Below are 24,213 nucleotides of genomic sequence, written 5' to 3' on the forward strand. Positions count from 1 at the left end.
TTCCCTCAGTGTGCCGTTCACCCTCTCAACTTTCCCGCTGGATTGTGGGTGATATGGAGTATGGAGGGCTACAATGGATCCAAGCATTGTCAGAACTTCTTGGTACACATGAGAAGAAAAGGCCGGACCTTGATCACTTTCAACAACTTCTGGAACCCCATATCTGCATATAACTTCCATCACCAGTTTCTTCGCTGTGGTCTTTGCAGTCATGTTGGTAACAGGGAATGCTTCCGGCCAACTGAAGAACCGGGGCCCAGTAGAATTTTTGCACCAGTGCGAGGGCCTGATTCTTTCCTCGATGTGTAGGCCCATGTGGCAATAGCAGGGTACATCCGCTTAGGGAGACACACGAGTTGGTCCTTTTTCCAGAGACCGTTATCCATTTATGCCACATCATTCTTCGATTGTTTCACCTCTTCCTTTGGAGACATTCTCTGTGTGAAACTTTAGGAGGTACTCCCGGAGTGGACCCGCTGGACCGTGGCAATCGAACCTCCCAAAGGCGAGCTGACCAGGTGGACCACCCCCTATACAGGGAGTGTTAGGTGCAGACCCGCGGGTAACTATCACCACGGCAGCTGGTACCCAGGGAAGGACACAGGAGTAACGACAGGAGGCCGGAGAGACTGGCGGGGGATCTCCCCAGGACAGGAACATGGATGGCAGACTGGACTGGAGTCACGGCAAAACGGCAGGGACCGGACCCGGACTGGAGGACACAGCTGGGAGACAGAACAGGACGGAGTGGAGCCCTGGGCTATCAGGACATAGAAGAGAGAACAACAGAGAGTATGGGTAAGGTATAGTCAGGAGAGCGGGGGTCGCAGGCAGAGGAACGCACAGTGGGACGAGGGGCCAGAATCACTAGCTGGCCACAAGTGATCATCAGGCACTGCCAGGAGGAAGAGGCATCCAGATATAGGGAATGTGCCTGGGACTTCCGGGTCATGACCCCCTCCCAGAGCAAAGAGAGGAGAGCGCGTGCCTTCAGGGGGAATGGAGCACAGTGGGAGCGCTCCTGAACACAGTGGGAGCTTGCGCCCGAGGAGCAGGAGACCGAGCTGGAGCGCGTGCTGGGTAAGTGTGCTGGGGGGCGGAGAGCTGCGATGAGGACCGAGGCTGCCGCGACAGCGGCGTGGGAGCCGGGAGTGACCGGGACGGCTGGAACGGCGGAGTGGGAGCCGGCCGGGACCGCGGCAGCAGCGGCGTGACACTCTGCACCGTCATTAAGCGGTCTTGCGGGGTCTGACAGAAAACTTCAGTCTGTTGTAGATCATCAGGTTCTTGTAGGGTCAATGCTTCTTGTAACTGTTTATGCTGAGAGCGTGTGGTCACAATAGTTGGTATGGTTGGTTCAACGGGTAAGAGAGTGGTGGCTTTTTCTTGCATATCAGCAAATGTGTTGCCTACAGTCTGTGGACTGGTCCTAGGACCGTGCGCCTTAGCTTTGATAATGGCCACCTGAGTACGTAATTTGATCGAGTCCATGAGGGTTTTAACAGCTTCAGCATTTTCACTGGAGTTTCGGCAGTAGTAATAAACCCTCGATTGGCCCATAGAGCCCCAAAGTCGTGAGCAGTACAAAATGCATATATTAGCCCATCTGTTCTTAGCCAAAGTACATGCAGTAGACAGAGCCTGGAGTTCTGCTTCTTGTGCTGACTGTGAGGGCGGGAGCGCAGCTGCGTGCACTACAGTGTCCTATGTGGTAACAGCATATCCTGTGTGGAATCTACCAAACTCATCAGCATATCTTGAACCATCCGTGTATAACACCAGATCAGGATTTGGAAGTGAATTCTCACTGACATTTGGTGGAGTAGCTGTTTCTTCAGTCAGAAGTTGGGAACAATCATATTGGTGGTAATCCTCATCACTGCCATCTTTCCTTATAATTCATTATACCGTCTTTCAAGGCATTGTAGAGGGGTTACATTATGCGGGATGCATCTGGTATCCACTGACAAAAATAAGTGCATAGTCCAAGAAAACGCTGGAGTTCAGTTTCATCTTTTGGGAAAGGAAGGGAGCTGACAGCTATTTTTCTTTCTTCTGTGAGGTGTCTGGCACCCTGAAGGAGACAGTGACCCAAGAATATCACTTGACCAAGGCAGAATTGAAGTCTCGAGGCCGAAACCTGACAGTTCAGTGCTGCCAGATGCTTGAGGAGACTAACAGTGGCAACAATGGCAAAAGACACCTGCTCATATTTTTTTTTTGCAAACTGGTTGGGACTGTTTTGGGCCCCTTTTGGCATCTGTGGGAAAGGCATGCAAAATACAGATTTCCTCACTGTCTTCATCTACATAGGGATTATATAACATAAGAACCATCTGACCATCATCTTGGAATTGTATTCTGGAGCAAAACTGTGATAATGAATCTGCCCCTAGTAAATTTACTGGACATGTGGGAGAGATTAAAAACTGAGCAGCAACCTCGGGGAAGGGTCCCACAGGGATATGGTTTATAAAAGTATGCTAATTGGGTCTGCCATCTACCCCAATTAAAACAGTAGGGGAATGACAATCTCTCTGAAAGTGTCCGAGTCGGGCACAGCGCCAGAATTGCAGATGAGAATTAGCAGTGAGGGCTGGGGTTTGCTGTGTGTGAACGAGCTGCGGTGGAGACGATGTGGGAGGGGGAGCTGGGATTGGAGAGAGAACTGTAGCAGCTGCAGTTGCTAGCTTGCTTTTTTTTCTTTCCCTGCTGATACAGAGCTGGTCTTCTGAAAACTTTTTTTTTCTGGTTCTGGAAGGGGGTGGATACTCATAACCACTAGCAATATTAGGCATAACAGGGACTGGTGGCTGATAATAGGTACCATCAGCGTCTCCCGGTCTCCTTGTACAAATGTCATCTAGCAGGGAGACCTCTTCTTTCAAATCATTCTTAACTAATAGTCTACAATATACAGGAGTTCAAATGCGCCTGGATTCAAAAAATCCCAATGACTCACAAAAAACAATTTTCTAAGAATGAGGAGAGTGTGTTCTATGGATGCGGCCTTTGAGGGTCAGTCTCGGGACCTTAGCTCCAGGTTCAGTGAGCGGGGCTATAGTAATAGATGTATCAAGCAAGGCTACCGTCGTGCCCGGGGTACTCCACGCAGCCAATTACTCTGTGGATCTGAGCGAAATAACAACCAAGATCAACCATTGAGATTTATTGCAACGTTCAATAACCAATGGTTTGATATGCGCCAAATCCTTTAGAAACATTGGTCAGTCCTTACGACGGATGCCTCTTTGAGTAAAATTCTTCCTAACCGTCCACTCATGATGGCTAGGAGGGGAAAAAATCTGAAGGACTTACTGGTTAAGAGCCACTATGTGGCAGCTAGTCCTAATCCCCTTGGTGCATCGAAACAACGTTGGGGTTGTTACCCCTGCGGCACATGCCGTGCATGTAGTAATATTATACAGACTCTTGATTTTACATCATCTGATGGTGGCAAGAAACACAGCATCCTGACCTACATCTCATGCAGCTCACGATATGTCGTATATTATGCGACATGCCCTTGTAATTTGATTTATGTGGGCTTAACATCTCGTGAGCTGCGTGTGAGGACCCGGGAGCATGTCAGGGATATCCTGGCGGCTAAGGAATCCACGGATATCCCTGGCCTAAAGACAATCCCCAGACATTTAAGACTCTGTCATGGTTCAGATCCATCTGGATTACAGATACGTAGGATTGATCGGGTCCACGGTGGGATCAGGATCAGGGGCGGCAATTTGAAGCGCATGTTGGCACAACTCGAGTGTCGATGGATTGTTACCCTCGGCACTATGCATCCTAAAGGTTTAAATGAGAAATTATCATTTTCATCATTCCTATAACCTGTCCTTGTTCTCTCTCGATTTTAATTGGTGTTGTGGGTTGTTTTTATTAATATATATTTTTTTATTCGTTTAGTGTGAGTATATATGACTATTTGGAATATTGAAGACGATTTCTTTCATCATGCTGTGAAGATTCGGACCCTGTTTATAGCACGATCTGAAGAAGAGCTATCTATAATCTTAATACATTGATATGTTCAACCTAGTATCATGTTTTATGTTGTATCATGTCATGTGTATTCAATTATATGTTCTTTTTGATCCAGATATGACATATTAATATGCTTTTTGTGGTAGGGCTTTTTTGTTTTAATTTAATATTAATTTAATATTATTTCATTTTCCTAATTGTTATTTACCTATGTTATTTATTTCATATATATTTATTATTATTTTTTGTACATGTTTCTTGTATATGTTCCTTTTTGCCCTGGCCACAACGTTTGTAACGTAATGTGTATTGTGGATGTGCTCTTGGCATAGTCCTCTTAACCCCTTCACCCCCAAGGGTGGTTTGCACGTTCATGACCGGGCCAATTTTTACAATTCTGACCACTGTACCTTTATGAGGTCATAACTCTGGAACGCTTCCATGGATCCCGGTAATTCTGACATTGTTTTCTCGTGACATATTGTATTCATGTTAGTGGTAAAATTTCATTCAAATAACTTGCGTTTATTTGTGAGAAAAACGGAAATTTGGCGAAAATTTTGAAAATTTCGCAATTTTCCAACTTTGAATTTTTATGCCCTTAAATCACAGAGATACGGCACACAAAAAACTTGATAACTAACATTTCCCACATGTTTACTTTACATCAGCACAATTTTGGAACCAAAATTTTTTTTTGTTAGAAAGTTATAAGGGTTAAAATTGACCAGAGATTTCTCATTTTTACAACACCATTTTATTTTTAGGACCACATCACATTTGAAGCCACTTTGAGGGGTCTATATGATAGAAAATACCCAAAAGTGACACCATTCTAAAAACTGCACCCCTTAAAGTGCTCAAAACCACATTCAAGAAGTTTATTAACCCTTTAGGTGCGTCACAGGAATTTTTTTGAATATTTAAAAAAAAAATGAACTTCTAACTTTTTTTCATAAAAAAAATAATTCAGGTTCAATTTTTTTTATTTTACCAAGCGTAAAAGGAGAAATTGGACTGCAAAAGTTATTGTGAAATTTGTCCTGAGTACGCAGATACCTGATATGTGGGGGAGAACCACTGTTTCGGTGCATGGTAGAGCTCAGAATGGAAGGAGCGCCATTTGACTTTTTCAATGCAAAATTGGCTGGAATTCAGATTGGACGCCATGTCACGTTTGGAGAGTCCCTGATGTACCTAAACAGTGGAAACCCCCTACAAGTGACCCCATTTTGGAAACTAGACCCCCCAAGGAACTTATCTAGATATGTGGTGAGAACTTTGAACCCACAAGGACTTTACAGAAGTTTATAACGTACAGCGGTACAATTAAAAAATCATATTTTTTCCACAAAAATCATCTTTTCACCCCAATTTTTATTTTCCCAAGGGTAACAGGACCCTAAAAGTTATTGTGCAATTTGTCCTGAGTACGCTGATACCCCACATGTGGGGCTAAACCACTATTTGGGTGCATGGCAGAGCTCGGAAGGGAAGCAGCGCTATTTGACGTTTTTGGCTGGAATTGAGATCGGACACCATGTCGCGTTTGGAAAACCCCTGATGTACCAAAACAGTGGAAACCCCCCACAAATGACACCATTTTGGAAACTAGACCCCCTAAGGAACTTATCTAGATGTGTGGTGAGAACTTTGAACCCCCATGGGCTTCACAGAAGTTTATAACATAAAGCCATACAATTAAAAAATCATATTTTTTCCACAAAAATGATCTTTCCACCCTCAATTCTTATTTTTCCAAGGGTAACAGGACCATAAAAGTTATTGTGCAATTTGTCCTGAGTACACTGATACCCCACATGTGGGGGTAAACCACTATTTGGGCGCATGGCAGAGCTCGGAAGGGAAGCAGCGCCATTTGACGTTTTTGGCTGGAATTGAGATCGGACACCATGTCGCGTTTGGAAAACTCCTGATGTACCAAAACAGTGGAAACCCCCCACAAATGACACCATTTTGGAAACTAGACCCCCTAAGGAACTTATCTAGATGTGTGGTGAGAACTTTGACCCCCCCAGTGCTTCACAGAAGTTTATAATGCCCGGGCGTGAAAATAAAAATTTTTTTCCACAAACATGATCTTTTAGTCACCATTTTTTTATTTTCCCAAGGGTACCAGGAGAAATTGGACCCCAAAAGTTGTTGTCCAATTTGTCCTGAGTATGCTGATACCCCATATGTGGGAGAAAACGGGTCAAAAAATTTCAAAAGTCGCCGACTTTTGGCAAAGTCGGGTTTCATGAAACGAAACCCGACCCTAGGATGAGGTCGGCCACGAGGTCGGCGACTTACGCGCCAAAGTCGCGTTTCAAAAGTTTGTTTTGCGCTCTTTTTCAGCCAATCAGGATCCACGGACACTGTGGGCAATGTGATGACATAGGCAGGGGTCACCACCATCTTTCAGAAGGGCATGCAAGTGATTGGCTTGCTTTGGTGGGCGTCACAGGGGGTATAAAAGGGCGTGCACGCCGACCGCCATCTTACTTCTGCCGATCTCAGTATAGGGAGAGGTTGCTGCTGATTCTGTAGGGAGAGCGTTAGGCAGGGAAGAAGACAAAAAAACTGCTTCTGCTGCTAGCGATTTGGCCTGCACAACACACCAGTCACTGTGTGTGCAGTGCAAGGGGAGGCTATATTGTGGTGTATCAGTGGTGTTGGTTGTTGGGCTGCCTTTTAAGGCTTCCTGACAGGCTGGCATTGCTGTTTACCCACTGCTCCGCAAACCGCTTTTTTAAAAGCAATCCAATCTCCCTTATCCTCTAGTCACTTTTGTCACAGCTGTGCCATCGAGCCTGTGACATAGCGCTCAGATACAGTGGGCCTCACACAATCCAAAAGTGTCCAGTGTCCACAAGTGTCTGCAGGAATTCAAAATCTCCCTTATCCTCTCGTCACTTTTGTCACAGCTGTGCCATTGAGCCTGTGACATAGCGCTCAGATATTCATTGGGCCTCACACAATCCAAAAGTGTCCAGTGTCCACAAGTGTGTGCAGAAATTCAAAATCTCCCTTTTCCTCTAGTCACTTTGGTCACAGCTGTGCCATCGAGCCTGTCACATAGCGCTCAGATATTCATTGGGCCTCACACAATCCAAAAGTGTCCAGTGTCCACAAGTGTGTGCAGAAATTCAAAATCTCCCTTATCCTCTAGTCACTTTGGTCACAGCTGTGCCATCGAGCCTGTCACATAGCGCTCAGATATTCATTGGGTCTCACACAATAAAAAAGTGTCCAGTGTCCACAAGTGTGTGCAGAAATTCAAAATCTCCCTTATCCTCTCGTCACTTTTGTCACAGCTGTGCCATCGAGCCTGTGACATAGCGCTCAGATATCAGTGGGCCTCACACAATCCAAAAGTGTCCAGTGTCCACAAGTGTCTGCAGAAATTCAAAATCTCCCTTATCCTCTAGTCACTTTGGTCACAGCTGTGCCATCGAGCCTGTCACATAGCGCTCAGATATTCATTGGGCCTCACACAATCCAAAAGTGTCCAGTGTCCACAAGTGTCTGCAGAAATTCAAAATCTCCCTTATCCTCTAGTCACTTTGGTCACAGCTGTGCCATCGAGCCTGTCACATAGCGCTCAGATATTCATTGGGCCTCACACAATCCAAAAGTGTCCAGTGTCCACAAGTGTGTGCAGAAATTCAAAATCTCCCTTATCCTCTAGTCACTTTGGTCACAGCTGTGCCATCGAGCCTGTCACATAGCGCTCAGATATTCATTGGGCCTCACACAATCCAAAAGTGTCCAGTGTCCACAAGTGTGTGCAGAAATTCAAAATCTCCCTTATCCTCTAGTCACTTTGGTCACAGCTGTGCCATCGAGCCTGTCACATAGCGCTCAGATATTCATTGGGCCTCACACAATCCAAAAGTGTCCAGTGTCCACAAGTGTGTGCAGAAATTCAAAATCTCCCTTATCCTCTAGTCACTTTGGTCACAGCTGTGCCATCGAGCCTGTCACATAGCACTCAGATATTCATTGGGTCTCACACAATCCAAAAGTGTCCAGTGTCCACAAGTGTCTGCAGAAATTCAAAATCTCCCTTATCCTCTAGTCACTTTGGTCACAGCTGTGCCATCGAGCCTGTGACATAGCGCTCAGATATCAGTGGCCCTCACACAATCCAAAAGTGTCCAGTGTCCACAAGTGTCTGCAGAGATTCAAAATCTCCCTTATCCTCTAGTCACTTTGGTCACACCTGTGCCATCGAGCCTGTGACATAGGGCTCAGATATCAGTGGGCCTCACACAATCCAAAAGTGTCCAGTGTCCACAAGTGTCTGCAGAAATTCAAAATCTCCCCTGTCCTATAGACACCTTGTACCTTGTTTTACATTACTATATAGTTTGTTGGATTTTGTCTACATTTCTACCAAAAATGAGGAAGGCTGGTGGAAGAGGCCGTGGAATTGGGCGGGGGTTGGCAGCTGGTAATGATGGTGTTGGTGGTGGATCTGATGGTAGTGGCAAGAGCAAAATAGGACCGAATGCAGGAGGTGTTGAGCCTGCGTCATCGTCTGGCTACATAAGGCCTCGAATGCTTAGTTTTCTAGGAGTTGGCAAACCGCTTTTAAAGCCAGAGCATCAGGAAAAAGTTTTGTCTTACATTGCTGACTCAGCCTCCAGCTCTATCGCCTCCTCTTCTTCAGTTGTAAAAAGTAAAAGCACTGAGTCGTCATTGGAGGCTCATGTTCATGAACCACACCTTTCCTTGTGTCCTTCACCCCAACCAAGATTGAAGGATGACGCAGGCCATACTACTGATTACTCCATGGAGCTGTTTTCACATACCATGCCTGGATTATCAAGTCAAATGGTGAATTACCCAGGCCAAGATGAATCTGACATGGAGTGCACTGATGCACAGCCACTGATGGATGATTCTGCTGGTACATTCACTCAGAGCACTACATTGTCCTCGCAGTGTACAGAGCCAGATTCTGACCCTGATGAGACTCAGGTGCCCCTTCCCGCACACTATACCACCATACACGGTGACACAGAGGAAGGTGCACATGACATAGAAGAGGAGGTGATGGATGACCCAGTTGTTGACCCAGATTGGCATCCATTGGGGGAAGAGGGTGCTGCTTCCAATAGCTCAGATGAGGAGCATCCACAGCAGACATCGACATCGCAACAGCTGTTATCTGGCAGGCCCGGAGCACTCCAAAGACAGATTCCAAACATCAAAAGAGTTGCTGAACAGCTTGTCCAGAGGGTCAAAAGATCACAGCGTGCTAGGCCGCAAAATGTCTGCCAAAGTAGGAAGAGTGCAGTGAGGCACTTTTTTGACCAAAATCCTCATGATCAGGCCAAGGTTATCTGTAAGAAGTGCGCAAAGACCTTTAGCCGAGGGAAAAATCTGAAAAATTTTAATACCAGTTGCATGCTTAGACATTTAACCAGCATGCACTTGCAAGCGTGGACACAACACCAAACCTCAAGTGCCACATGTGCAACTGATCACAACGAAGGTAGTCAGCAACGCTACATTGTTTCCCCCACTGTAAGCCCACCGGTTAGCACAGCAGCAAATGTTGAGGTGTCGTTGCAAGGCCACAGCAGTCAGGGAATCCCACTGTTATATCAACGAAAGACTGATTCTAGGCCATCAGAAAGAACACCAACTCCATCACCATCAACAACCCTCTCTCAGTCCGCCCTGTCCACCGCTACTTCCACCATATCCAGCTCTCAAGTCCAGCTCACCCTCCCAGACACTATGAGTAGGTCAAGAAAGTACTCAGTCTCTCATCCGCGTACACTGGGTTTGAACGCCCACATTGCCGAACTAATCTCGTTTGAGATGATGCCCTTTCGGTTGGTGGAAAGCACAGCTTTCCGCGAACTCATGGCCTATGCAGTACTACGCTATGACCTACCCAGTCGCCACTTCTTTCGCAAAGCCATCCCAGCCCTCCACCATCATGTGAAAGACCGCATTGTCCATGCACTCAAGCAGTCAGTGAGCGGAAAGGTGCTCCTCACAACTGATGCATGGTCCAGTCGGCATGGCCAGGGCCGTTACGTGTCCATCACTGCGCACTGGGTTAATGTGGTGGATGCAGGGTCCACAGGGGACAGCGGTGGTGGGACAGTGCTGCCTAGCCCACGGTATAGGAAACAGTTGGCTGTAGGCGTTCGACCCTCCTCCTGCTCCTCCTCCAGAAGCGAAAGCTCGTCCACAGAGTGCAGTCGTACGAGCACTCCATCTGCAGCTGCCACTGTTGCACACGATGTGTCCCCCTATCGAGCAGCTAGTGGAAAGCGTCAGCAGGCTGTGTTGCAGATGATGTGTTTGGGCAACTGACACACCGCTGAGGTGCTGGCCGAGTACTTGAAGCGACAAACTGAGTCATGGCTGGGCAGTGTACATCTTGAGGCAGGCAAGGTAGTTAGTGATAACGGCCGTAATTTTGTGGCAGCCATAGCCCTTTCAAAACTCAGCCATATACCTTGCTTGGCTCACACCTTGAACCTGGTGGTGCAGTGCTTCCTCAAAAATTATCCGGAGTTAACAGCCCTGCTCCAGAAGGTGCAAAGACTGTGCGCGCACATCCGCCGGTCGCCTGTACACTCCGTTCGTATGCAGAAGCTGCAGCGATTGCTCCACCTTCCCAACCACCGCCTCATTATCGACATTGCAACAAGGTGGAACTCCACCCTGCACATGGTGGAGCGGCTGTGCGAGCAGAGGCAGGCCATAATGCATTTGTGGGAGGATACACGGCCAGGCACTTTGAGAGCAGACATGGAGTTGACAGGTGTGCAGTGGTCGAAGCTGAAAGACCTCTGTAAAGTCCTTCAGTGTTTTGAGGAATGCACACGGCTGGTAAGCGCAGACGACGCCATCCTAAGCATGAGCATCCCACTTGTGCGTCTGCTCATGCAAACTTTGACGCACCTTAAGGAGCAGGCGTCTGCAGCCAATGTTGATGAGGAGGAAGAGGAGGAGGGAATCCTTGATGACATTCAGCCATTGTCTGCTCAGGGACCTCTCCTGGACGAGGTGGAGGAAGAAGAGGAGGAGGAGGAGGATGATGGGGATGATTACTTAGGGAAGGAGGATGCATCTCGTGGGGCAAGTGAAAATGTTGGCGTGGCAAGGTCTGGTACAGGGTTTGTGCGTGACTGGAGGGATGTGGATTTGCCAGAAAGTGCTCCTCCAACCAGCACTCGCAGTGCATCATTGACACCGGGAACATTGGCCCACATGTCAGATTATGCCTTGCAGATCCTAAAAAGGGTCCCACGCATTGCCAAAATGATGAACGATGATGACTACTGGTTGGCCAGCATCCTGGATCCACGCTATAAAGGCAAATTACAAAACATCATGCCACAGGAGAACCTTGACCTAATATTGGCTAATAAACAAGCAACTCTGGTAAATCGGTTGCTTGAGGCATTCCCAGCACACAGCAGCGGTGATGGTTCTCACACGAGCCGTACGGGCCGGGGGCAGCTTGGCAGAGGTGTTCGTGGTGCACACAGCAGAAGTGGCGTTGGAGACAGGGGTTTCATGACAATGTTGTGGACTGATTTTTCAAGTACCGCTCACACAACTGGTAATACAGCATCGATGGAAAGTGACAGGAGACAGCAGTTGTCAACTATGGTTACAAACTACTTTTCCTCCCATATCGATGTTCTCCCACACAGGTCATTCCCCTTTGACTATTGGGCCGCTAAACTGGACACCTGGCCTGAATTGGCACAATATGCCTTACAGGAGCTCGCTTGCCCAGCTGCAAGTGTGCTATCGGAAAGAGTCTTCAGTGCAGCTGAATCAATCCTGACAGAAAAAAGGACCCGTCTGTCAACCCAAAATGTGGATGATCTAACCTTCATTAAAATGAACCACGCATGGGTTTCCAAGGATTTTGTCCCACCTTCCCCTGATGACACATAGGGTGACAGAAAAATGGCTTGCTTTGGTCCACCTCTTCCTGGGACTTGACCTATTTCACCTTTTGCATCAGCTGAATGTCCAACATCAACATATGCCACTTTCTAAAACTCCCTAACTGTGCTGCCTCCCCCCCCATGGCCGGGGTCACCACCTAGCACACGACACCGTGCGAGTGCCGTTGCCCTGGACAGGTGGGTAGGCCGACTCTTGGGCGCGGGCACTGGCACAGGGTCCTTCATAGTGCAATCAAGTGTCTCTGACGGTGGTGGTGCACACCCGCCGTCAGACACACCGCCGTACTATGAGGGGCCCAGTGCCAGTACCGACGCCCACGAGTGGGCCCCCCGTGCTTTGGCAGGGCCCCAGCATTTGCAATCTTTACCTCTCCCTGCTCCTCCGCTGTGTAGTCTGGGCCGTCAAATCCATACTGTGCCTGACACCGTCTGAGCCTGCCTCCTGATGTATAGACATATATTTTGAATGTGTACGCTATCCATACATGTTATCTGGGGATACGGTTCCCTTTCTAACCTTTGTGCAATCACGTGCAATCCATACTGGGCCTAACACCGTCTGAGCCTGCCTCCTGATGTATAGACATATATTTTGAATGTGTACGCTATCCATACATGTTATCTGGGGAAACGGTACCCTTTCTAACCTTTGTGCAATCAAGTGCAATCCATACTGGGCCTAACACCGTCTGAGCCTGCCTCCTGAGACATATATTTTGAATGTGTACGCTATCCATACATGTTGTCCGGGGATACGGTACCCTTTCTAACCTTTGTGCAATCACGTGCAATCCATACTGGGCCTAACACCGTCTGAGCCTGCCTCCTGAGACATATATTTTGAATGTGTACGCTATCCATACATGTTATCCGGGGATACGGTACCCTTTCTCACCTTTGTGCAATCACGTGTAATCCATACTGGGTGTGAGAACGGCTGGCGAGCTGTTAAGCAAGCTACAGCACCTGTGGTTTGCACACGTAAGTTTTTCATTTTTTCAGGAATGACGGTTAGGCCTAATTCCGGAACTGCGGTTGACCTGCACTTACTGGGAAATCATTGTTCGCGGGTAATAATTGTAATCAGTGATCCCCATCACTAACGTTGTTCAGCGGGTTATCTGCACCTGTAAGCGACAAACGCTGGCCTTTTCAGTGTAGCGCACATGCAGCCACGGACTTGTAAGGGCATGACACACCAGTTATTGGCCAATCTCATGTGCCAGAGCCTCACGTGTCCCTCTAGTAAGCCGGACTCGGACCGCGGGGCATGACGGAGTCTCGTTCATTAACGGAATTAAGCTTGCAATGTGTGCATCTGCTCTGTAGCTGGCATGGTTGAGGTTTCCCAGGTGGAGTCGAATTTAACCGTAGGCTCCACTCCTGGTGGTGCCCTTCTGGACATTCCTTTAAGGTTCAGCTTTGCAACCATACTGCCCACGTAAAACAAACACTTTGCCTTCATGAACGCTGTTTGGAGGGTCATGACTCGTGGGAATAACGCCGCCCAATCAGTTAACCTGCTAGAGAGATCGTTCATTGCTCCCAAGCATGACATCACACTCCCTAGGAAGAAGGTAATGCCACTGTGGCGACCGTACTCCTGGGGGCGACACAAGTGCACTGATGCCCAGCCACTGCTCGATGAATCTGCTGGTACATTGACCCAGACCACTACATTCCCCTCGCACGCTACACGACCTGAATCTGACCCTGATGAAACTCAGGTTACCCTTCCCATATACAGTTCCATCTTACACGGTGACAAAGAGGAAGCTGCAGATGAAAGTGCAGGTTCGGCCCACCCGCCATCAGACACACCACTGTACTATCAGGGGCCCTGTGCCAGTGCCATCGCCAACGAGTGGGCCCCCCTGCTTGCTCAGGATCACAGCACTTGCAAAGTTGAAATACTGTGCAGTGAGATGGAAGATGGGGACGACGAGGAATCCAGACAAGTACAGGGATTCCCTAGCGAGGAGACTTATTTGATTGTTTTCAATGTTGGGACAGCAATTTTTGGGGAGCACTATACTCTGGAGAATGATAGATGGGGCCCACCATACACTGGAACATTCCAAAGGTGGACATCAAACACTGGAGCAGCATTTACAGGTCCCATTATACACTAGAGCATTAGAAATGGGGCCCATTATGTTTGGAGCATTATTTGGGCCCATAAGACAGTGGAGCTTCATCCATGGGGACCAACATATACTGTAGCATTATGTGGAGCTCATCATATATTGTTTCAAACATTATATGGGACCAATGATTCTGTATGGAGAAATAGATGGGCCTCGTCATGAGATGTAAAAAGTGAGGTATTTTTCATTGTACTATACCGCTATTTCTCTGCCGTATCAGAGCATGATGAGTTGTGGTATGTGTTAAAGGGGCGCTCTTTCACCCAGGGCACATGAAAACCTGCAGCCAGCCCTCCCCCCCCACAACTTTAGCCAAATAACCCCCATTTTTCAGTGCGTAACTTGTATTATGAAGTTAATTAAGGTTGACAAGCTTAAGTAAGAAGAATTGATGCTTTTGGCATTCAAATGGGCACTGTAGGTGTGTTTCCTGTCCTCCTCTCACTGCCGACTTTTATTCCCCATTGACTTACATTGGGTTTCGTGTTTCGGGACGACCCCGACTTTTCCCTATAATCGGACGATCTTGCTCGACCCGACTTTTGGAAAAGTCGGGTTTCACGAAACGAAACGCGACCCTAAAAAACCAAAAGTCGCTCAACTCTAGTAGTGACGTTTTGGAATGCAGACTTTGATGGAATGGTCTGCGGGTGTCATGTTGCCTTTGGAGAGCCCCTAATGTACCTAAACAGTGGAAACCCCCCACAAATGTCACCATTTTGTAAACTAGACCCCACAAGGAACTTATCTAGATGTGTGGTGAGCACTTTGAACCCCCCAGTGCTTCACAGAAGTTTATAACGCCCGGGCGTGAAAATAAAAAATTCGTATCTTTTCCACAAACATGATCTTTTAGTCACCATTTTTTTATTTTCCCAAGGGTACCAGGAGAAATTGGACCCCAAAAGTTGTTGTCCAATTTGTCCTGAGTTTGCTGATACCCCATATGTTGGAGAAAACTACTGTATGGGCACACGTCGGGGCTCGGAAGGGAAGTAGTGACGTTTTGGAATGCAGACTTTGATGGAATGGTCTGCGGGTGTCATGTTGCCTTTGGAGAGCCCCTAATGTACCTAAACAGTGGAAACCCCCCCAAATGACCCCATTTTGAAAACTAGACCCACTAAGGAACTTATCTAGATGTGAGGTGAGCACTTTGAACCCCCAAGGGCTTCACAGAAGTTTATAATGCCCGGGCATGAAAATAAAAAAATCGTATTTTTTCCAGAAACATGATCAATTAGTCCCCAATTTTTTCATTTTCCCAAGGGTAACAGGAGAATTTGGACCCCCAAAAGTTGTTGTCCAATTTCACCTGAGTACGCTGACACCCCATATGTGGGAGAAAACTACTGTATGGACACATGTCGGGGCTCGGAAGGGAAGCAGTGACGTTTTGGAATGCAGACTTTGATGGAATGGTCTGCGGGTGTCATGTGCGTTTGGAGAGCCCCTGATGTACCTAAACTATTGAAACTCCCCGCAAGTGACCCCATTTTGGACACTAGATCCCCCACGGAACTTATCTAGATGTGTGGTGAGCACTTTGAACCCCCAAGTGCTTCACAGAAGTTTATAACACTCGGACGTGAAAATAAAAAAATCATTTTTTATTTTCCTAAGGGTAACAGGAGAAATTGGACCCCAAAAATTGTTTTGCAATTTGTCCTGAGTAGGCTGATACCCTACATGTGAGGGTAAAACACTGTTTGGGCGCATGGCAGAGCTTGGAAGGGAAGGAGCACCATTTGACTTTTTCAACTCAGAATTGGCTGGAATTGAGATCAGACACCATGTTGCATTTGGAGAGCGCCTGATGTGCCCAAACAGTGGAAACCCCCCAATTACAACTCCAACCCTAACCCCAACACACCCCTAACCCTAATCTGAGCCCTAACCCTAGCCCTAACCCTAGCCCTAACCCTAGCCCTAACCCTAACCCTAGCCCTAACCCTAGCCCTAACCCTAACCCTAGCCCTAACCCTAACCCTAATGGGAAAATGGAGATAAATACTTTTTTTTAAATTTTATTATTTTTCCCTAACTAAGGGGGTGATGACGGGGGGTTTGATTTACTATTTATGGCGATTTTTATATTTGGCAGCTGTCGCACGCTAAAAGACGCTTTTTATTGTCAAAATAGTTTTTGCATCACCACATATTGAGAGCTATAATTTTTCCGTATTTTGACCCACCGAGTCATGTGAGGTCTTATTTTTTGCGGGACGAGTTGAGGTTTTTATTGGTACCATTTTCGGGCACGTGACTTTTTTGATCGCTTTTTATTCCTATTTTTGGGACGCAGAATGAACAAAAACCAGCGTTTCATGAATTTCTTTTGGGGGGGTGCGTTTACACCGTTCCGCGTGCGGTAAAATTGATAAAGCGGTTTTATTCTTCGGGTCAGTACGGTTACAGCGATACCTCATTTATGTCATTTTTTTATGTTTTTGTCGGTTTTATGCAATGAAAACTATTTTATATAAAAAATAATTATTTTTGCATCGCTTTATTCTGCGAGCTATAACATTTTTATTTTTTCGCTGATGATGCTGTGTGGTGGCTCGTTTTTTGCGAGACAAGATGTCGTTTTCAGCGGTACCATTGATATTTATATGCGTCTTTTTGATCGCGCGTTATTACACTTTTTGTTTGGTGGTATGATAATAAATCATTATTTTTTGCTTCGTTTTTTATTTTTATTTTTTAAGGGGTTCGCTAAAGGGGTTAACTAATGGGACAGTTTTATAGGGCGGGTCATTACGGACGCGGTGATACCTAATATGTGTACTTTTATTGTTTGTTTTTTTTATTATTTCCAAAAAATGGATTTATTGGGGGAATATTTTTTTTTTTTTTCTAATTTATTTGGCGATTTTTTTTTAATTATTTTAACACTTTTTTTATTTTTTTTTTTACTTTATTAAATATTGCCAGGTGGGACATCACTGTCCTGTGACAGATCGCTGATCTGTCACATCACAGATCACTGTGACAGATCAGCGATCTGACACAGGCACTGCAGAAGGCTTCCTCATGCCTGCGCTTTGCAGGCACTGAGGAAGCCAGCTTCCTCAGGCCCCCGAAGGCCCCCGTTGCCATCTTTGATTCGGGGGCCTGGAGGAAAGGAGCCCCCCGCAGCAGTGCTGCACATTGCGCTGCCGTGGGGGGCTCAGGGAAGCACGGAGGGAGCCCCCTCCCTGCCGATGATTCCCTTTAACCCCCGATACACCGCGATCATGTTTGATCGCGGTGTGCAAGGGGTTAACATGTCGGGGGCGGTCCGTGACCGCCCCTGACACATTGTGCCGGGTGTCAGCTGTGATAATCAGCTGACACCCGGCCGCGATCAGCGGCGCTCACCACGTGGGCGCCGCTGATCACGCTAGACGTACTATCCCGTCCATGGGCATAGGGGCCCAGGTCCCATGGACGGGATAGTACGTCAGATGGCAGAAAGGGGTTAAAGATCAACGGTTGAGATAATTACGTTTGGCTTTTATTAGCATGGCCAGGCGTGCGTGCATAATTGCACCTTGCCATTGTGCTCACTCACTTCTTCAACTAAGGCTTCTTGTGGCTGGCGCATGCGTTGTGCACATGCCCGCCGCGTCGTGGAAGGCATCCGCACGGTTTCGGTGCCCGTCGGGTATCCATAGCGACGTGGATGCCATGACGCGCATCGATTTCCGTGATGGCCGGAATTGACGCGGCGGGGACTTCGTGTCCACCGCGCATGCGCGGCTAGAAATGGCCGCGCGCGTCAGTATGATCAGCGCCTCTATAAAAGGGTCCCTAACCCACATTATAAGTCACACAGCCCCCCGAGGAAGCCCTTTGGAGCGAAACACGTCGGGGCCTAGTCAGCATCACCTGTAACTCCCACATGGGTAAGAGATTTCCAGTTCTATACTAGGATGTTTTGGCATGGTACTAAAAAGACTGGGTAATTAGGGAGGTTTCAGGTATACCATTAGTGGGCCTTGTTCTCCCTGTGCACTATGCAGATTGGGATCAGATGTGTCCCTACACTCAGTTTTTTCAAGATACACTGTTATCCCTGTAATGTTACACTATGACATCAGGCATTGCCTCTCGTCCGCTTCACCTATATGGTGTTAGTTGTAATGATTACCAACTGTACAGGTGACTTTGCTGTCAGTCTTCCACCTCATGTACTCATTGTTTTGTACATATATGTGTTTTTATGAGGACACTTAATAAATGTAATGGATTTTGCACAAGAAAATTGTTTTTTGTGAGTCATTGGGATTTTTTGAATCCAGGTGCATTTGAACTCCTGTATATTGTAGGTTTGTTTCATGTGGAGTTGCCCGATTGATTTTGTAGTAGATGGTTTGATCAACTAGGTATGACACCTTGGGTTAAAATAACTATTTTTCTGTGTATATTCACAGCTTGTCTACCTGATCATATGGATCATAAGACCCGCGAAAAAGCGTGGCTTACAAAACTAAATGAGGTGTTTGGTGGAGACCAGAGTGTGGCTGTTAATTCAAGAGAGAATGAGGATTTGATTCTAAAATTGAAACAACTACTTAACAAAAAAACGAGGTTATGGTGGAATAAGTCCTTCTTGGAGCGTTATATAGATAGAGGCCTGGTACCCAGAGGACTCCGGGTACAGGTATTTCCCTCCTTTTCTATTGAAGACGCAATTTTCAAAAAGGAATGGGAGGAATTATCCTCAAATTGTTCAAGAGGATTTATGGGTCTTTTGATCAAGTCTAATGAAAAAATTCTCAAAGAACTGGAGACAGAAATTGGTTTAATACAGACTGATCTTAGTAGCAAATTAACGACTGAGGCCCTTACTAAATTGAATAAGGAACTGGAGGATGACTTCACAAGATGGGAGAAGGATATTGTTGCCTCTAAAACTAAAAAATACCAGAGGGATGTGGCCGACTATTCAAATGATCGAGTCTATAAATGGAGGAAGAAACAGATACCAGTCAGGGGGACATCCCAAATTCATCGTAATTCATTTTCATCGACATCTTCTATAGATGAGGATGGGTCAGCTGGCCCCTCTCTTTCATCGGTTTTAGATGAGAGACTAGGGAAAATGAAATTTGGCCCGAGGAAGGGTAATGCACGATATAAAAGGACAATCACTCCTCCACACTCCCTGGAGAAGAAATCTAAAAATAAACTTGAGGTAATCAATTTATCCAACCATATACTCTCACAGCCACAGCTTGAAGTCTTAAGTAAAGGCCTCACGTTCGTTCCCACTAACCCTTTTGACTTTTTTTCAGCGATGAAAGATTTACTACTTTTCCTGAGAAAAGTGATTTTGCGTAAGTTACATTCTAAACCTGAAGGCTGTATGGATTTGACCACTACTCAGGAATTGGATGCTGTAACTATATTGGAGGAGCTTGAGACGGGTGCACCTTCTCCTAGTACAGGTACCTTTCCTGCATCTCTCTGACCCAGATCGGCCACGTTCCCCTCCTTCTCTATCTGTCCTCAGGTGGATATCTTCAACAAACTAGTTTTGGAGGATTTTAAGAGTCTACCCAGGAATAGATATGGACACAATCTTACTAATGCACAACGCCATGCTATTAAAGAGCTTAGCAGTTTAAGGGACATTGTTATTAAGCCAGCGGATAAGGGGGGTAACGTGGTCATCTGGCCAGTGGGGATGTATGAAAGAGAGGCATTCCGGCAGTTAAGGGACCGGGAAGCCTACATTCAGCTTCCAGGCAATTCGGTAGAGAAGTTTGTGGGGGAACTATTTAAAATTTTGGATGAGGCATTAACACAAGGCATAATTCCCAAAAAAATCTTTGATGGCCTGTTTGTTGAAAATCCAGTTATATCAACATTCTATTTATTGCCCAAGGTGCATAAAGATCCTGTGTCACCCCCAGGACGTCCGATTGTCTCTGGCATTGGAGGGCTATGCGATCCTATTTGTAAATTCATAGATTATTATTTGCAACCTCTAGTGGAATCGCTGCCCTCCTTTGTCAGAGACACTACGGACGTCCTGAGGAAGATAGATGGGTTGTGCATTGATTCAGACATGCTCCTTGCCACCATAGATGTTGAATCACTTTATACTAGCATCCGTCACTCGGACGGTCTTTTGGCAGTGGAGTATTTCCTAGGTATGAGCAATTATGAGCCTGCGCTGCGCTCACTGATCCTGGAGCTTTTGGAGTTTGTGCTTACACACAATTTTTTTACATTTAAGGACTGATTTTACCTACAACAGCGAGGCACTGCGATGGGTGCGGCCTGTGCGCCGTCATACGCAAACCTCTTTTTGGGGTATTGGGAGCGCGAGGTTTTCGGTGGCGGTGCTCCGGCCGCATCCCATGCGCAGTGTTGGTATAGGTTTATCGACGATGTTCTTTTGATTTGGCAGGGCCCGGAGGCTGCCCTCTTGGACTTCATCCGTATACTCAATCAGAACACGTACAACATCAGATTAACGTATAAAATCAATGCTGAAACCATTGATTTTTTGGATATTAAGGTTATGGTGGATGGGGAGGGCAGAATACAGACAGACATTTTTCGTAAAGATACTGTGGTTAATGCTTTATTGCATGCAACCTCTGCCCATACCCCATCCACCATCCGAGCAATCCCTACCGGACAATTTTTAAGAATGAGGAGAGTGTGTTCTATGGATACGGCCTTTGAGGGTCAGTCTCGGGACCTTAGCTCCAGGTTCAGTGAGCGGGGCTATAGTAATAGATGTATCAAGCAAGGCTACCGTCGTGCCCGGGGTACTCCACGCAGCCAATTACTCTGTGGATCTGAGCGAAATAACAACCAAGATCAACCATTGAGATTTATTGCAACGTTCAATAACCAATGGTTTGATATGCGCCAAATCCTTCAGAAACATTGGTCAGTCCTTACGACGGATGCCTCTTTAAGTAAAATTCTTCCTAACCGTCCACTCATGACGGCTAGGAGGGGAAAAAATCTGAAGAACTTACTGGTTAAGAGCCACTATGTGGCCGCTAGTCCTAATCCCCTTGGTGCATCGAAACAACGTTGGGGTTGTTACCCCTGCGGCACATGCCGTGCATGTAGTAATATTATACGGACTCTTGATTTTACATCATCCGATGGTGGCAAGAAATACAGCATCCTGACCTACATCTCATGCAGCTCACGATATGTCGTATATTATGCGACATGCCCTTGTAATTTGATTTATGTGGGCTTAACATCTCGTGAGCTGCGTGTGAGGACCCGGGAGCATGTCAGGGATATCCTGGCGGCTAAGGAATCCACGGATATCCCTGGCCTAAAGACAATCCCCAGACACTTTAGACTCTGTCATGGTTCAGATCCATCTGGATTACAGATACGTGGGATTGATCGGGTCCATGGTGGGATCAGGGGTGGCAATTTGAAGCGCATGTTGGCACAACTCGAGTGTCGATGGATTGTTACCCTCGGCACTATGCATCCTAAAGGTTTAAATGAGAAATTATCATTTTCATCATTCCTATAACCTGTCCTTGTTCTCTCTCGATTTTAATTGGTGTTGTGGGTTGTTTTTATTAATATATATTTTTTTATTCGTTTAGTGTGAGTATATATGACTATTTGGAATATTGAAGACGATTTCTTTCATCATGCTGTGAAGATTCGGACCCTGTTTATAGCACAATCTGAAGAAGAGCTATCTATAATCTTAATACATTGATATGTTCAACCTAGTATCATGTTTTATGTTGTATCATGTCATGTGTATTCAATTATACGTTCTTTTTGATCCGGATATGACATATCAATATGCTTTTTGTGGTAGGGCTTTTTTGTTTTAATTTAATATTAATTTAATATTATTTCATTTTCCTAAATGTTATTTACCTATGTTATTTATTTCATATATATTTATTATTATTTTTTGTACATGTTTCTTGTATATGTTCCTTTTTGCCCTGGCCACAACGTTTGTAACGTAATGTGTATTGTGGATGTGCTCTTGGCATAGTCCTCTTAAAGATCAACGGTTGAGATAATTACGTTTGGCTTTTATTAGCATGGCCAGGCATGCGTGCATAATTGCACCTTGCCATTGTGCTCACTCACTTCTTCAACTAAGGCTTCTTGTGGCTGACGCATGCGTTGTGCACATGCCCGCCGCGTCATGGAAAGCATCCGCACGGTTTCGGTGCCCGTCGGGTATCCATAGCGACGTGGATGCCATGACGCGCATCGATTTCCGGGATGGCCGGAAATGACGCGGCGGGGACTTCGTGTCCACCGCGCATGCGCGGCTAGAAATGGCCGCGCGCGTCAGTATGATCAACGCCTCTATAAAAGGGTCCCTAACCCACATTATAAGTCACACAGCCCCCCGAGGAAGCCCTTTGGAGCGAAACGCGTCGGGGCCTAGTCAGCATCACCTGTAACTCCCACATGGGTAAGAGATTTCCAGTTCTATACTAGGATGTTTTGGCATGGTACTAAAAAGACTGGGTAATTAGGGAGGTTTCAGGTATACCATTAGTGGGCCTTGTTCTCCCTGTGCACTATGCAGATTGGGATCAGATGTGTCCCTACACTCAGTTTTTTCAAGATACACTGTTATCCCTGTAATGTTACACTATGACATCAGGCATTGCCTCTCGTCCGCTTCACCTATATGGTGTTAGTTGTAATGATTACCAACTGTACAGGTGACTTTGCTGTCAGTCTTCCACCTCATGTACTCATTGTTTTGTACATATATGTGTTTTTATGAGGACACTTAATAAATTTAATGGATTTTGCACAAGAAAATTGTTTTTTGTGAGTCATTGGGATTTTTTGAATCCAGGTGCATTTGAACTCCTGTATATTGTAGGTTTGTTTCATGTGGAGTTGCCCGATTGATTTTGTAGTAGATGGTTTGATCAACTAGGTATGACACCTTGGGTTTAAATTAACTAATAGTCTGCCTGACACATCAGTCTCGATATCCATTTCTTCTTTAATCACTTCCTCAATCTCACACTACAGTCACTTTCTTGAACCACAATACATCCAGTCCTTGTCATAATAATAGACAATTTTTCCTTCTTCAACATAGCAGTAACAGAAACAATCAGAATTCACTTCCTCTGTTCTTCCTAACACCTTCTTCACACAATTCATGTGCCAAGCCACAAAATTCTTCTTTTCCTTCCACGGATTCTCTCATTTAGAGCTAAATATCCTTACTTCAGTTGTGCACAGATCTGGAGTGGCCGTATCAGTCTGTTCCACAGGGTCAATAATCCCCCTCTGTGACACCCAAAATTCAACGCTGTACTCAGTGAAAGGAGGAGAGTGTCTCAGACTATCCCTATGGACACTTCTGGTTATACATATCTATCTATATATACCTGAGTTACGTATCCTACCTAGTCTTCAATCACATCACCACGCCCAATACGAACAATCATCAGGATTTCAGGATATTTTGACTATAAAGAGAGTCACAATCACTGGTCAATCCGGGGTGTCCGTCCCTTATGAGGCACGGTTCGAGCACTGGTCCCCCAACGGGACTGCACCTCTATATGATTCCACCCATGAATCACCCCACCACGGGGAAAACCTCAGATCCTCTTTGCTGCAACAAGCACAGGAAAACCACACCAACGGTCAGTCATAACAGTATAACTGCCAACTTATTGTGGTTGTTGTGGGAGATGATCAGTCCCAATTTTCCAGCACCTGTGTCCGCTCCGAGGGTCCTTTGTCTTGTTGTCCTCCGGGGGCAGAGGCGTCCCTGTTCGGGGGCCCCACGTTGGGCGGCCAGCTGTCGGGATAGCTATTGAGGTAGGGCTAAATTAACCCTTCATGGTTGAGCCAGTGATGTCCAAATTATTCCACAGAGTGTTACTAGCAACTCAAATGACCACACGGAGACGGGGGTCTCTGTACGGGAGGATCGAGACAGATCACTAGTCCCTTTTATTTTAGTCACTTCTTTTATAATCTTTTGCTTAATTATGCAAAGTTCTCAACTATCAATAGCATCATTTCAATTTATAAGCCAATAATATTGCAAGAAAACCAGAAACTACATATATGTCCGTATCCAAATAGAAAATAGTATAATGGCATATTCTTCAGAG

Source organism: Dendrobates tinctorius, unplaced genomic scaffold (assembly GCF_039654945.1).
Source record: "Dendrobates tinctorius isolate UK_male_01 unplaced genomic scaffold, ASM3965494v1 ptg000095l, whole genome shotgun sequence".
Classification (NCBI taxonomy): Eukaryota; Metazoa; Chordata; class Amphibia; order Anura; family Dendrobatidae; genus Dendrobates; species Dendrobates tinctorius.